Source organism: Lissotriton helveticus, chromosome 1_1 (assembly GCF_964261635.1).
Source record: "Lissotriton helveticus chromosome 1_1, aLisHel1.1, whole genome shotgun sequence".
NCBI classification, from domain to species: domain Eukaryota; kingdom Metazoa; phylum Chordata; class Amphibia; order Caudata; family Salamandridae; genus Lissotriton; species Lissotriton helveticus.
This window is the reverse complement of record NC_136057.1, coordinates 1,702,698,492-1,702,711,881: the sequence shown is the minus strand read 5'-3', so window position 1 is coordinate 1,702,711,881 and position 13,390 is coordinate 1,702,698,492. Positions and strand designations below refer to the sequence as shown.

Sequence of the window (13,390 nt, the reverse complement as noted above, 5' to 3'; positions counted from 1 at the left end):
TCTCCAGCTATCACAGATCTTCCAGTCCGCGTCCACCTTTACTAGCAGCATTCCGTGCTTTTTCAATTCTCAGACCATGCAGACATCTGTCATTGAACCCCAGTCCTGACTTGCAGCAACCCCCTGATATTCAAGTACTCAAGCTAAAAGACATGACTTTACCTCAGGACTTCAATAATGATATGCAGCACGCCCTGCTATTCCAAACCTGAACCCATCAACTTTTTCAGTGCCCATCAGACTTGACCTTCAGCACTCTGTGCCATTCCATAACTGAAACCCTCACAAAGCTCTACCAAAGTAAACCAGGTCTGGCCTGCAGCACCTGCTACTCTTAAAACAAAGGTGTACGCCCAGCTCTGCAAATGCCTTTCAATCATATGAAATCACAATGAGGTCGCAGGAAGTGACGTCACAAGAAGTGATGACATGCACCCCTGAGTGACAGAGACTCTGTCCCCTCTGCTTTCAGGTACTCCTCTTCAAGAATCCACGTTTGGATTCCCCTAGACACTTTCTCCTCTTCAAGCAGCGGCACTTTCCTGAACTCCTCCATTGGGTTGGACTGCGGTTTTCAACGCCACTTCACACCCATGCACCCGGCTTCCCTGGGATAGATAACTTGGGTACCATGGTATCCACGGGTGGGGTGGCTCTCCAACCTTCTGTCTTCAACTGGGTATCTTCAGGGTCCACTGGGAAGGATCCCTAACCTTTAAAATTCCATCTCGACTTGTACATAGACTTGAACGGAGCAACGTGGTCGTGTTCTCACACTGCACATGCTCTCCGTGGGGTCCTTATCTACTTATCTTGGGTGGTTCTGTGGGCCCCAAGCAATTTTACGTCCTCTCGACATTGCCCTAACTCGAGTCGTGGTTCTTATACCACTTTCTTAGTATATGGTTTTGCCCCCCCCCTCCCACCGGGCCCCACTGTGTATTAGTGCTATTTACTGTGATTTATTTGCTAAAGTGGATGTATGATGTTACCACGCGATCAAAATGATCGCGGTACATCACAACGCAGCTTTTACAACGCAAGTCGTTACCACGACTTGCGCTGTAGGGTGCTGGACTCAGGAATAGTGTGATTTACTATTCCAACTCCATCCTACGTACAGTAGGGATAGATGTTGGAATAGTAAATCTACTATTCCTTAGTCTAGAGCGCCCTCCAGTGCAAGTCGTGGTAACGACTTGTGTTGTAAAAACTGTGTTGTGATGGCACTGCGGTGTTTTGACCGCGTTGTGAAGGTTGTTTACCGCTAACGTATTGTGTGCTTTGTGTCTATCTCCATGTAGGAGATACTGTAACGTACTAGAGAATGTTCTATAATAAATACATATCTTTATACATACTTTGTGTGGTTCATTTTCATTTAATCTATACTATAAGATTGCATTCTGGTAAAACAAGCTGCTTTACACTTATTCAAGACTACGCCTGAAGACTGCTCTCCACAGCTACCACTTGGATAGCTTTCTAAGGTTGTCTGAGGCCTTCTAAATCACCATAAGGGTTGTCTGGACTGGTGCAGGGTGCCCAGTTACATTAGTGAACATCATATACCCGGGCCAGCTTCTCACAGTAGATATAAATGTGTGCAACAGTTGGGATTCAAGCCTGCATTGTTTTACCAGATGAATCTTTGTATTGATTAACTGAAAAACCACTAGTACAAGGCACATATAATATAAGATTAGAATAGTAAGTTCTACTGCATTTGGGGTTGGGTAAGTCAAGGGTCTAGCACACCCTTTCTCCAACCTAAGAGAGTTTATCTCCCACTAGGTTAGGTAGGTGCAACACCACACCTCACTTAGTATGTCTACTACAGGGGAGATGCCAGTGGCTCTCTGCATAATAGATACAGTGAACTTGTTCCAACAATTGAAAGCCCTGTGTGCATCTAGAAAGCTGAAGACAGGGAGAAGTGCAAACACTTAACGCCTGGTAGAGGTGTTACTGTTGGATAACCTGAGGAAAGCCTCTTGGTCAGATGAACAAGACAGAGTGAGTGGGTCAGGGAATGAAGATAGGGCAGGAGGGGAACCCCTCTTTGACCTAGAATCAAACCCTGACCAGGGGAAGCCTGATGGCTCCCACCTGGACAATTCAGATCTCCCAGAGGAAAACACAGAGGGACAAGAGTATGTCCTCTTTGATCCTCCTTGGAAGGTGCAGAGTAGACCAAGGAGGTCTAGATCCTCCTCTGCAGAATCCAATACTTCTGGACAGTCAGTAGGGACCTCCATTTCTAGTAAAGGAGGGAACTCTTTGGATAGGGAGTACCAAGTGCTTGAACTTGAGAAAGCTAGGCTTAGGCTCAGGAAAGAGCAGTTGGCCCCTGACAGAGAGTCCCTAGAAGTCCAGAAGGCAAGGAAGACATTAGGACTAGAATCCCATGGTGGCAGCAACAGTGTCACTGGAATTAAGGACATTGACAATAGGAACCTGAGCAAGATTGCCCTTCCCTACCATGTTGGGAATGACATCCACAAATGGATAACTGCTTTAGAGAGGGCCTTTAAAGTTCAGAGGGTCCCTGACAATTACTCAGTTTTGAAGAGTGGTCTCATTGATGGGTTTGGCTTAACCACTGAACAGTACAGGATTAAGTTCAGAGACACCTAGAAAACACAGAATCAGGACTGGGTAGACTTAGTGGACATCATATACCAAGCCAGCTTCTGAGGAATCTGGAATGACATGGAACAATGCACCAACGGTGATTGCATAACTACAAATCCCATTACAAGACCGACTCTATCCATCCATATCCATATCCATCCATACTAATATTATAGAGAGCCCGAACCTTTGAGGCGGGTAATCTCAGTAACCACAGCACCAATCACAACACCCAATACAGCGTTGGAAAGGGCAGTTGCAGCAGAAGGACATAGGCTATGCAGACCTCCTCCATATACATTTAAAAGGTAAAAGAACCGTGCCAGCAAAGTAGTCCCTGTGTTGTGCTGTGGGCGTGGGCTGGGGGCGTGACTAACTCTGGGGGCGTGTGGTATGGCCATCATATCGTGGGCTGGGGGCGTGACAAATGCTGGGGGCCTGACAAACGCTGGGGTCGTGTGTCCGCCCTTCATGCCATGTGAGTCGTACATACAAGCGCCAATTACGTTGCTGCGCAGCATCAAGGGGCACGCTGGGGGCGTGAGAAATGCTGGGGGCGTGTGTCCGGCCTTCATGCCATGTACACGAAATTGCGCCGCATTAAGGGGCACGCTGGGGGCGTGTGCTACGTTCCGCCCTTCATGCCATGTGGGTCGTACATTAATCAGAAGATCGTCTGCTGTGGCCGTGTGCTGGGGGCGTGACAAACGCGTTCAGCTGAAGGCGTGGTAAGTAACGTTACTGCAGCCTCTCCTGCGCACTGTTACTGAACTCTCTCATTCAACGAAATTACACGCGCCTGCTACCATCCACCAGGGCTCTAGCCGGGCTCAGGCGGCGGATCAGTACACTAATTACACTCGCCTGATAACATCAACCAGGGCTGCGGCTGGGCCTCCAGAGGGGGAACACGCACCTGCTAACATCAAACAGGCCTGCATCTGGGCCTCAAGCAGGGGAACACGCAAATGAGCGTGTCTGCGGGGACAATTACTGAAGCCTCTCCTACTCGCCGTCACTCAACTCTCTCATTAAACGGATTTACCCGCGGCTGATAACTCTCTCATTCAACGACATTACACGCGCCTGCTAACATCAACCAGGGCTGTAGCCGGGCTCAGGCGGCGGATCACTACACCAATTACACGCGCCTGCTAACATCAACCAGGGCTGTAGCTGGGCCTTCTCCGTCCCGATTCTAATGAAACAAAAAATTTTGTCTACCGCGAGATTTTAAAATAAATTGCCCTTGCCAAATACACACATTACACACATTCTATTTCATACCCGGACAAGGTCGGAACAGGCTGCTAGTCAAATATAAACAAACACTGCCATACAATATGACTCCTTTATCCCATCATTGACATACCGGCCAAGCATGTTATACCCTCACTATGTCACATGTGTTATATCTTATCACAAAGCTATAGCACTCACTATATCAACCCAAGCACTACTTTGCATGGTAAATCTAGGTAACTAGATGATGATGATGAGCAGCCGCGGCCTGTGCAGGTAAGAGCGTTGGGGCGGTGGGTTTGGGTGGGGAGGATTTTGACCGACAATGACGAGGGCAAATTATATAATTAATTTTTCGCTCGTCAACGGCCGTCGAAAACCCGGGCCACCGCTCTTACTTGCGTGGGCCGCGGTTAATGACGAGTTAAGAATAGTCAATTTATACTTAGTGTAGAGGTGGGTGATGTATTGTCGTAGTGCGACTGTTCCAAGTGCTGCTTCTGTAAACTTATATTTAAAATTGAGAAACACAAAGGAGATCATTGACTCTTGTAACCACCCACCCTTTATCTGTAGTACTTCAGCGGAACCTAGCTCTTCAAACAAGAATGCTTAGGTTTCCGTTGCATGATTGGGATCCACCCGTTGGAAGCACCTTCTTCATTGTCGAATGGGACATTCTAGTCTGTCAACCGGTTGCGATGATATGCATGAACTTTACTATGGGACGTACCTTGTAGACTTTAACGGGACCTTCCAGTGGTATCAAAGTAAACCAGTGCTCTTTACCCAATCCTGCTCCACCAACAATTACCACCAGTTGGAATTCTAGAACACACACCTGTTTGATGATGATGATGGTTGCTTGGATTTGGAGGATTTTGGACTAGCTTGTTCTATATTGGTCATGGGAAGGATCCACACCCCACAAAGGTATTCTGTGTAACCTCATTATTTAATAATGCCCTCACTACCACATCAAAATGACCTGCAGCTGGGGAGATTTTCTCCATCATATGTTATCTGCACCAACTCTCCGTCCCCAACTGCCTCTTTTTTATTCACTTCCTATGTTTTCTCTACTCAAAGGAAGTTGTGTCAGGTGTCCAGCTGGTGGACTGACCTCTCCTGTCCTCGCGGTCCTATGGTGCACATACTGATGACATGACATCTCCCCTGACTTTGTGATTCGTGAAATCTTTTTCTTGCTCCACACGCTCACACCTCTTCAACCAGCCTCATTGGTCTATCCTGGATTCTGCTCGGATTGATGTCCTGGATACGTCCCCTTCTCATGGGGAACGTCACCTGGCTCATCATCACTGTCTGATCCAGTCATCTCAACAGCAGTGGTACCTGAGTAGACTGTCGATATGCTTTCAAGTGTGATATGTTATGAGTAAACTACTTGCCCAGGGGTTTTCTTCCGCATTGGCATCTTGGCATATTTGAAATCCATTTATCCTGCCTGTGTTTGTTTGACCAGGACCTAGTTGTCTTCAGGAGTCAGCCTTTTTTCTTGTTCATGTTGGTCTTTATAGTGTAACTCTAGTTCATGTGTTAATGCCATCTGTGGTTCAATCTGGTGCTCTAGTTTAGTAGTCTTGTCTGGGTTTCACACCAAACTTAGGGTTACTGGACACCGACTAGTGATGCTGTGCTGGGATTTTCAATATGCCTGTAGTACTGTGTTCATGCCTGTTGTACTGGTAGGCGCTCTTGTCTTGTTTGATGCCTGGTTCTGAGCGAGTACATGAGTCAGGGCATTAGCTTGAGGCCAACGTGTTCTTCAGTGTCTAAAGTTTCGGGGTTTGGTGCCTGGAGGAGGGTCATTGTTAGTCTTCACAGCTCCTGGGATGCCCCCCGCTACAAAGTTTCTGTCCATTGCTGGGATTACTGTCTCTCACTGATTGAAGAAACGTGCCTAGCTGGTGGGAATCGTGAATAATGATCTTTTACCGCAAGCAGAAATTTGCCTGACTGAAGAGGTTCAAAGAAGTCAATTGCGAGGCTGGAGATGGGACATTTGGAGAGGTGGAGGCTGTCTCCGCGACAGACCATTTGGCACTGATGACCCAACTGCAGCCCGTCTTTGATCATTTGATCCATTTGGGGGAACCTTGCACGGTCACATAGTGCTCTCTTGGTTGCCACAATCCCTCTGTGTCCTTCATGTGCCAGATTGACAACATGCCTTCTAAGAGCAGTGCGGATCACAGTTATTATATTTTTCTGTAAAATGCCACCTGAGGATACAGCTAACTCATTGTATATATGCAAGAAGAGATATAATTCTTTGGTATCTACACCTACTGGTAGGCATTCATTGTGAATGTGCCGCCGGATTTCATTTTGTTTCCTTTGCTTGACCACCACCAAGGTGGGGTCAATTTCAGCGGCTTTTGTAATAGCATGAAGGGACATGGATTGGAGTGCTGCATGGTTTTGCAACGAAGTTAACGTTTTTTTCTGCTTATTAGGTGTTTTTTCTCATTGTGGTTGGAGGGTATCCAGACAAGTAGTCTGCAGGGCTCCTGTCTTTTCCCAAATTGAGTGTGACAGCGTATGTGTATTCTTGCTGGTAGGTTTTCCATCATTCAATTCACTGAAGCATCTTGGCTATCAGATTTCCAGATATTGTTAAAATTGTCTGATGGCCGGCGACTATGATAAACCTTTTCCCATAAATGAAAATGTGGTAGTGCTCGCACACCTACACTATCTCCAGGCTCTCTTTCTCTGTTTGTGAGTATTCCCTCTCAATGTCAGAGAGAAGGCTGCTGGTGTAGGATATAACTTGTCCAGGTCCGGTCCCGTTCCTTTCTCTTAGAATGTGTATTCATACAATCTTTTGTAGTCTGTGAGAAATTAACGTGTTGCAGTATTCTAAATTAGGTTTGTATGTAGAAAGCGATTCGTTGTGTTCATTCACAAAGGCTCCAAATACTAGGATGTCATCATTGTAGTTCAGTGCATTCATGATGTGGCTAATCATTATCCTGATGTGTCCTGGTGCTGATAATTTTCTAAAACTTACTCTTTTGTTTAAGAGCAGACCAAGATGCATGGTGATGGTGGGTTTTGTGATGTATTGTAATCTGTGTGTTACTTGTATTGGTGGGAACCTTTGTCGCGATCCAATTTAGAGAATACTGTGGCCCCATACAGGAGTGTGATCATGTTCGTTACATATATTCTGGTTGTTGTTCTAAAAAGGCAGTGTTGGGTATTCTCATGTCAATGCAATGGCATACCTTGCCATATGTGTGGTGTTTGGGCATGATCACTAGTGGTTATTCATATAAATCAAGTGTGCAGTTCTGATACACATGGGAAGCTTCATCGGCCACCATAAGGCTCTAAGAGCTTCCCACTGGTCTAAGAGCATCCCTTTCAGGATGCACAAGCTCTCACCCACCGAGGTGGCATGCTTTATCATGACGCTGTGCTCTTCGTTGGGCGGGTGCTGCAATGCCCAACGGGCCACTGAAAGGGAGCTCTTAGCCGGAGATCTTTCCTAGTATTGTTTGCATGGCTGAGAGTGTTCAGTCAACAAACTAATGCCCTCTCGAGTTCTCTAGGCACTACTGGTTATTCCCATGGAGTTAGCCCTCAAGATTTTGTCAGCTAATAGTAGTTCTTGTAGTTCCTGGTCTATTGTTGTTTGTAAATAAAATTGCACTCTTCTGTAGTGATGAGTCACCTGTTTGGTGTCCTTGTTTATGTGTAAGTGTACTTTCAAGTCTCATTTTTCCTAGCGTTGTGAAGAATTTTGGGTATCATTATATTATGGGCGGATCTTTGCCCATCATGTGGAACATGGCAATTAGTTTTAGATGTTCAGCCATGGGCAGGCTGAGAAGGGAATCAGCCAAGATAGATACATTCTGTTCATCATGTGTATCTCAGCCTCAATTGAAGTATCTTTATGAAGAAGTGCTGCTTTGAATTTGCTAAGGGATGTTAGTGGTTCTTTGGCCTTCCACATGTATAACCGAACATCAGATTGCTTTAGCCTTGACCTGGGGTTTGCTTCTTTTACTCAGTAGCACAGGTGTAAAGATGCTCCACTATCTAGAACAAAACAAGTGGAATGACTCCCAATTAGGCAATTTAAACAGACATTTGTTTTACTCTGCCCGTTCATAATTCGCAAGTTGACTCACTTGCCGCATTAAAAAACTTCTGAAAACATGGCTTTTCTCCTCCCATTTCCTTTAGTCACTTGGGGCGATTTGTCATTGCTTTTGGGTGCTTTCCGCTAGCACCTCATGGTATTGTTCACTTTATAAATTCTTTTCATTTCATTTTTGTACTTTATTTATCAGACGCCACAAATAGATATTCATCATTCCCTTGGTAAAAGGACAACAGTAAGCTTCTGTATGAGCCTCTGGATGGTGATTTCTGTGATTGATGGGGGTATGACAGCCCACATCTTTTTGACGGAACTGTGATTCCTTCCTTTGCATCCATGACTGCCTTTTGATCTGGATTGTTGGTATGTCCCTTGGGATGGTTCTTTGGTAGGTGAGTTTGTAACCAAAATGCTTGTTTTCACTCTTCTGCTTTACCCACTTTAATTTATTTTGCTAAATCTTCCACTTAATCATTGATATGTGACATCTCCTTGATTTCTTTTTAGTAGTTTTTTATTAATGGTCACCATCTGGCTGATTCTGACTGACATCTGTCAATAATTCGCAGTCTGATGGCATCTTCATCAGAACTTGCTGACTTTGCAGTGTTGAACTAGTTAACAAAGTCAGGTGATGAATTCACTGATTGGTGCCCCTTTCTTCTGCGATGCAAGGTTGAACATGTCCTATTCATAGTCCACAATCCTCTTGGGAAAAATGTTGCCTTTAATGTGTCTCGCCTTTTTGGTACATTGCAGATTGAGCAGGCAATGGGACCTTAAGTATCTTATAAATGTTATGGACTATATGGTTCTTCATTGTCAGCAACATTTGATCCTCATCTTTTCTAGAATGCCTCAATTAAGGCATCAAAGGTATCTAACCATTCTATCTATCTGGAGGAGATCAAGTCAATAAATGAAGCACTAAAGATGACTACTCATTGGCTAACAAGTTATCAGCTTAAACTAAATTAGCAAAAAACAGAATGCTTACTAATGTCCCCCCCCCCTCAAATCACTTCAGAAATAAAGGAATGGACCAAACTGATCACTGCGCTTAACTGCACCCCGATTTTAGTGGACTCAGTCAAATCACTAGGAATCACGCTGGACGAGAAGCTGAACATGCAAACCCACATCAACTTGTTGGCTAAAAATGCCTGGTTCCACCTGCCCTATCTTAGAAAATGAAAACCATACCTAGAAATGTCAGACCTCAAAATGACAGTTCAGGCTTTGGTCATTGCGAGGATCGAATATGGATGTACCACTCTATCTGGACTACCCAAGATCTCAACAGCTTCGCTAAAAGCCTGTCTCAACACAGCCGCAAGACTCATAACTGGCACTAGAAAATGTGATCACATCTCTCCGCACTTAAAAGCTCTGAACTGGCTACCTTACAAAGCCAGAATATAACTAAAACTGGCCTGTCTCACTCATAACGCGCTACACTCAAAAACACCGGCATATCTAGCTCAGAAAGTGGGGATAATCCTGAGGAGACAGGTATTCCTGGGGCACAAAGATCTTGTGCTGAAACCATCGTTCTTCCAGAAGAAGGAAACATACACCAGAGGGCCCCTCAAGACTTCCTTAATGAAGCGCATCTGGATCTATACAACCTCTTCCAGAGTCCCCTATCACGTTAAGCTACTGAGGTGAATGCTCAGCTGAACTTTGAATTGTGATACCTATGATGTTAAAAAGAAAATTTGTAATTCAACGTTTTCTTTCAGTCTCAGATATTATTGTAAGGGATTGTATTTTCCTGTCCACTTTTTTGTATTGATCTTTACTCTTACGTTTATTATGATGCTTGCTATTGTAGCAATCGGGACCGCTTTATCTCTGTTAAGTGCTGTGACACCCTAACAGGTCACATTCGTGCTATATAAAACACTAGCAGCCTGTCCCGACGTTGTCCGGGTATGAAATAGAATGTGCGTAATGTGTGTATTTGGCAAAGGCAATTTATTTCAAAATCTCGCAGTAGACAACATTTTTTGTTTCATTAGAATGGGGACGGAGAAGGCCCAGCTGCAGCCCTGTTTGATGTTAGCAGGCGCGTGTAATTGGTGTAGTGATCTGCCGCCTGAGCCCGGCTACAGCCCTGGTTGATGTTAGCAGGCGCGTGTAATGTCGTTGAATGAGAGAGTTATCAGCCGCGGGTAAAACCTTTTATTGAGAGAGTTGAGTGACAGCGAGTAGGAGAGGCTGCAGTAATTGTCCCCGCAGACACGCTCATTTGCGTGTTCCCCGCTTGAGGCCCAGATGCAGGCCTGTTTGATGTTAGCAGGCACGTGTTCCCCCGCTTGAGGCCCAGCTGCAGCCCTGGTTGATGTTATCAGGCGCGTGTAATTAGTGTACTAATCCGCCGCCTGAGCCCGGCTAGAGCCCTGGTTGATGGTAGCAGGCACGTGTAATTTCGTTGAATGAGAGAGTTCAGTAACAGCGCGCAGGAGAGGCTGCAGTAACGTTACTTACCAGGCCTCCAGGTGAACGCGTTTGTCACGCCCCCAGCACATGGCCACAGCAGACGAACTTCTGATTAATGTACGACCCACATGGCATGAAGGGCGTAACGTAGCACACACCCCCAGCGTGCCCCTTGATGCGGCGCAATTGCGTTCACATGGCATGAAGGCCGGAAACACGCCCCCAGCGTTTCTCATGCCCCCAGCGTGCCCCTTGATGCTGCGCAGCAACGTAATTGGCGCTTGTATGTACGACTCACATGGCATGAAGGGCAGACACACGCCCCCAGCGTTTGTCACGCCCCCAGCGTTTGTCACGACCCCAGCCCACGATGTGATGGCCGTACCACACGCCCCCAGCGTTAGTCATGATTCAGAAAAGGGGGTGGTGATGAGCAGAGTGCCTGAATTAAGCAGACCACTCTTACCCAGTCCAAAGATCAGGGCTTGATCCATCACCGTTTTTTAGCTCACTGCACCATCCCAGCTCAGAACTTGGCTATATGCAAATTAGTCTGTTCCTGTCCCAGTGCATGATGGGAACAGGGCAAACCAAATTACCAAGCCAATTCTTGTACTGGGAAGGAAAAAAGCTTCCGGGGACCGGTTTCTGCCATTTCAGGCGTCGTCGGCCCGGCTTGCTTGAATCCTGATGGTGCAATGAGCAAGGGACTCACATCTGAGTATACCCTTCCACGCTTATGGTGGACAAAATGATTCAGAAAAGGGGGTGGTGATGAACAGAGTGCCTGAATTAAGCAGACCACTCTTACCCAGTCCAAAGATCAGGGCTTGATCCATCACCGTTTTTTAGCTCACTGCACCATCCCAGCTCAGAACTTGGCTATATGCAAATTAGTCTGTTCCTGTCCCAGTGCATGATGGGAACAGGGCAAACCAAACTACCAAGCCAATTCTTGTACTGGGAAGGAAAAAAGCTTCCGGGGACCGGTTTCTGCCATTTCAGGCGTCGTCGGCCCGGCTTGCTTGAATCCTGATGGTGCAATGAGCAAGGGACTCACATCTGAGTATACCCTTCCACGCTTATGGTGGACAAAATGATTCAGAAAAGGGGGTGGTGATGAACAGAGTGCCTGAATTAAGCAGACCACTCTTACCCAGTCCAAAGATCAGGGCTTGATCCATCACCGTTTTTTAGCTCACTGCACCATCCCAGCTCAGAACTTGGCTATATGCAAATTAGTCTGTTCCTGTCCCAGTGCATGATGGGAACAGGGCAAACCAAACTACCAAGCCAATTCTTGTACTGGGAAGGAAAAAAGCTGCCGGGGACCGGTTTCTGCCATTTCAGGCGTCGTCGGCCCGGCTTGCTTGAATCCTGATGGTGCAATGAGCAAGGGACTCACATCTGAGTATACCCTTCCACGCTTATGGTGGACAAAATGATTCAGAAAAGGGGGTGGTGATGAACAGAGTGCCTGAATTAAGCAGACCACTCTTACCCAGTCCAAAGATCAGGGCTTGATCCATCACCGTTTTTTAGCTCACTGCACCATCCCAGCTCAGAACTTGGCTATATGCAAATTAGTCTGTTCCTGTCCCAGTGCATGATGGGAACAGGGCAAACCAAACTACCAAGCCAATTCTTGTACTGGGAAGGAAAAAAGCTTCCGGGGACCGGTTTCTGCCATTTCAGGCGTCGTCGGCCCGGCTTGCTTGAATCCTGATGGTGCAATGAGCAAGGGACTCACATCTGAGTATACCCTTCCACGCTTATGGTGGACAAAATGATTCAGAAAAGGGGGTGGTGATGAACAGAGTGCCTGAATTAAGCAGACCACTCTTACCCAGTCCAAAGATCAGGGCTTGATCCATCACCGTTTTTTAGCTCACTGCACCATCCCAGCTCAGAACTTGGCTATATGCAAATTAGTCTGTTCCTGTCCCAGTGCATGATGGGAACAGGGCAAACCAAACTACCAAGCCAATTCTTGTACTGGGAAGGAAAAAAGCTTCCGGGGACCGGTTTCTGCCATTTCAGGCGTTGTCGGCCCGGCTTGCTTGAATCCTGATGGTGCAATGAGCAAGGGACTCACATCTGAGTATACCCTTCCACGCTTATGGTGGACAAAATGATTCAGAAAAGGGGGTGGTGATGAACAGAGTGCCTGAATTAAGCAGACCACTCTTACCCAGTCCAAAGATCAGGGCTTGATCCATCACCGTTTTTTAGCTCACTGCACCATCCCAGCTCAGAACTTGGCTATATGCAAATTAGTCTGTTCCTGTCCCAGTGCATGATGGGAACAGGGCAAACCAAACTACCAAGCCAATTCTTGTACTGGGAAGGAAAAAAGCTTCCGGGGACCGGTTTCTGCCATTTCAGGCGTTGTCGGCCCGGCTTGCTTGAATCCTGATGGTGCAATGAGCAAGGGACTCACATCTGAGTATACCCTTCCACGCTTATGGTGGACAAAATGATTCAGAAAAGGGGGTGGTGATGAACAGAGTGCCTGAATTAAGCAGACCACTCTTACCCAGTCCAAAGATCAGGGCTTGATCCATCACCTTTTTTTAGCTCACTGCACCATCCCAGCTCAGAACTTGGCTATATGCAAATTAGTCTGTTCCTGTCCCAGTGCATGATGGGAACAGGGCAAACCAAACTACCAAGCCAATTCTTGTACTGGGAAGGAAAAAAGCTTCCGGGGACCGGTTTCTGCCATTTCAGGCGTCGTCGGCCCGGCTTGCTTGAATCCTGATGGTGCAATGAGCAAGGGACTCACATCTGAGTATACCCTTCCACGCTTATGGTGGACAAAATGATTCAGAAAAGGGGGTGGTGATGAACAGAGTGCCTGAATTAAGCAGACCACTCTTACCCAGTCCAAAGATCAGGGCTTGATCCATCACCGTTTTTTAGCTCACTGCACCA

General features: G+C 46.4%; 1 protein-coding gene and 1 long non-coding RNA gene across 3 annotated transcripts in view; one reads left to right on the top strand and one right to left on the bottom strand.

The window, feature by feature from the left end:
* The window catches only part of LOC144774021 (uncharacterized), a 538,416-nt gene that overhangs the window by 125,352 nt on the left and 399,674 nt on the right, over positions 1 to 13,390 (bottom strand). The gene's annotated exons all lie outside the window — the stretch shown is intronic.
* The window catches only part of ACKR5 (atypical chemokine receptor 5), a 100,451-nt gene that overhangs the window by 6,171 nt on the left and 80,890 nt on the right, over positions 1 to 13,390 (top strand). The window lies entirely within an intron of this gene.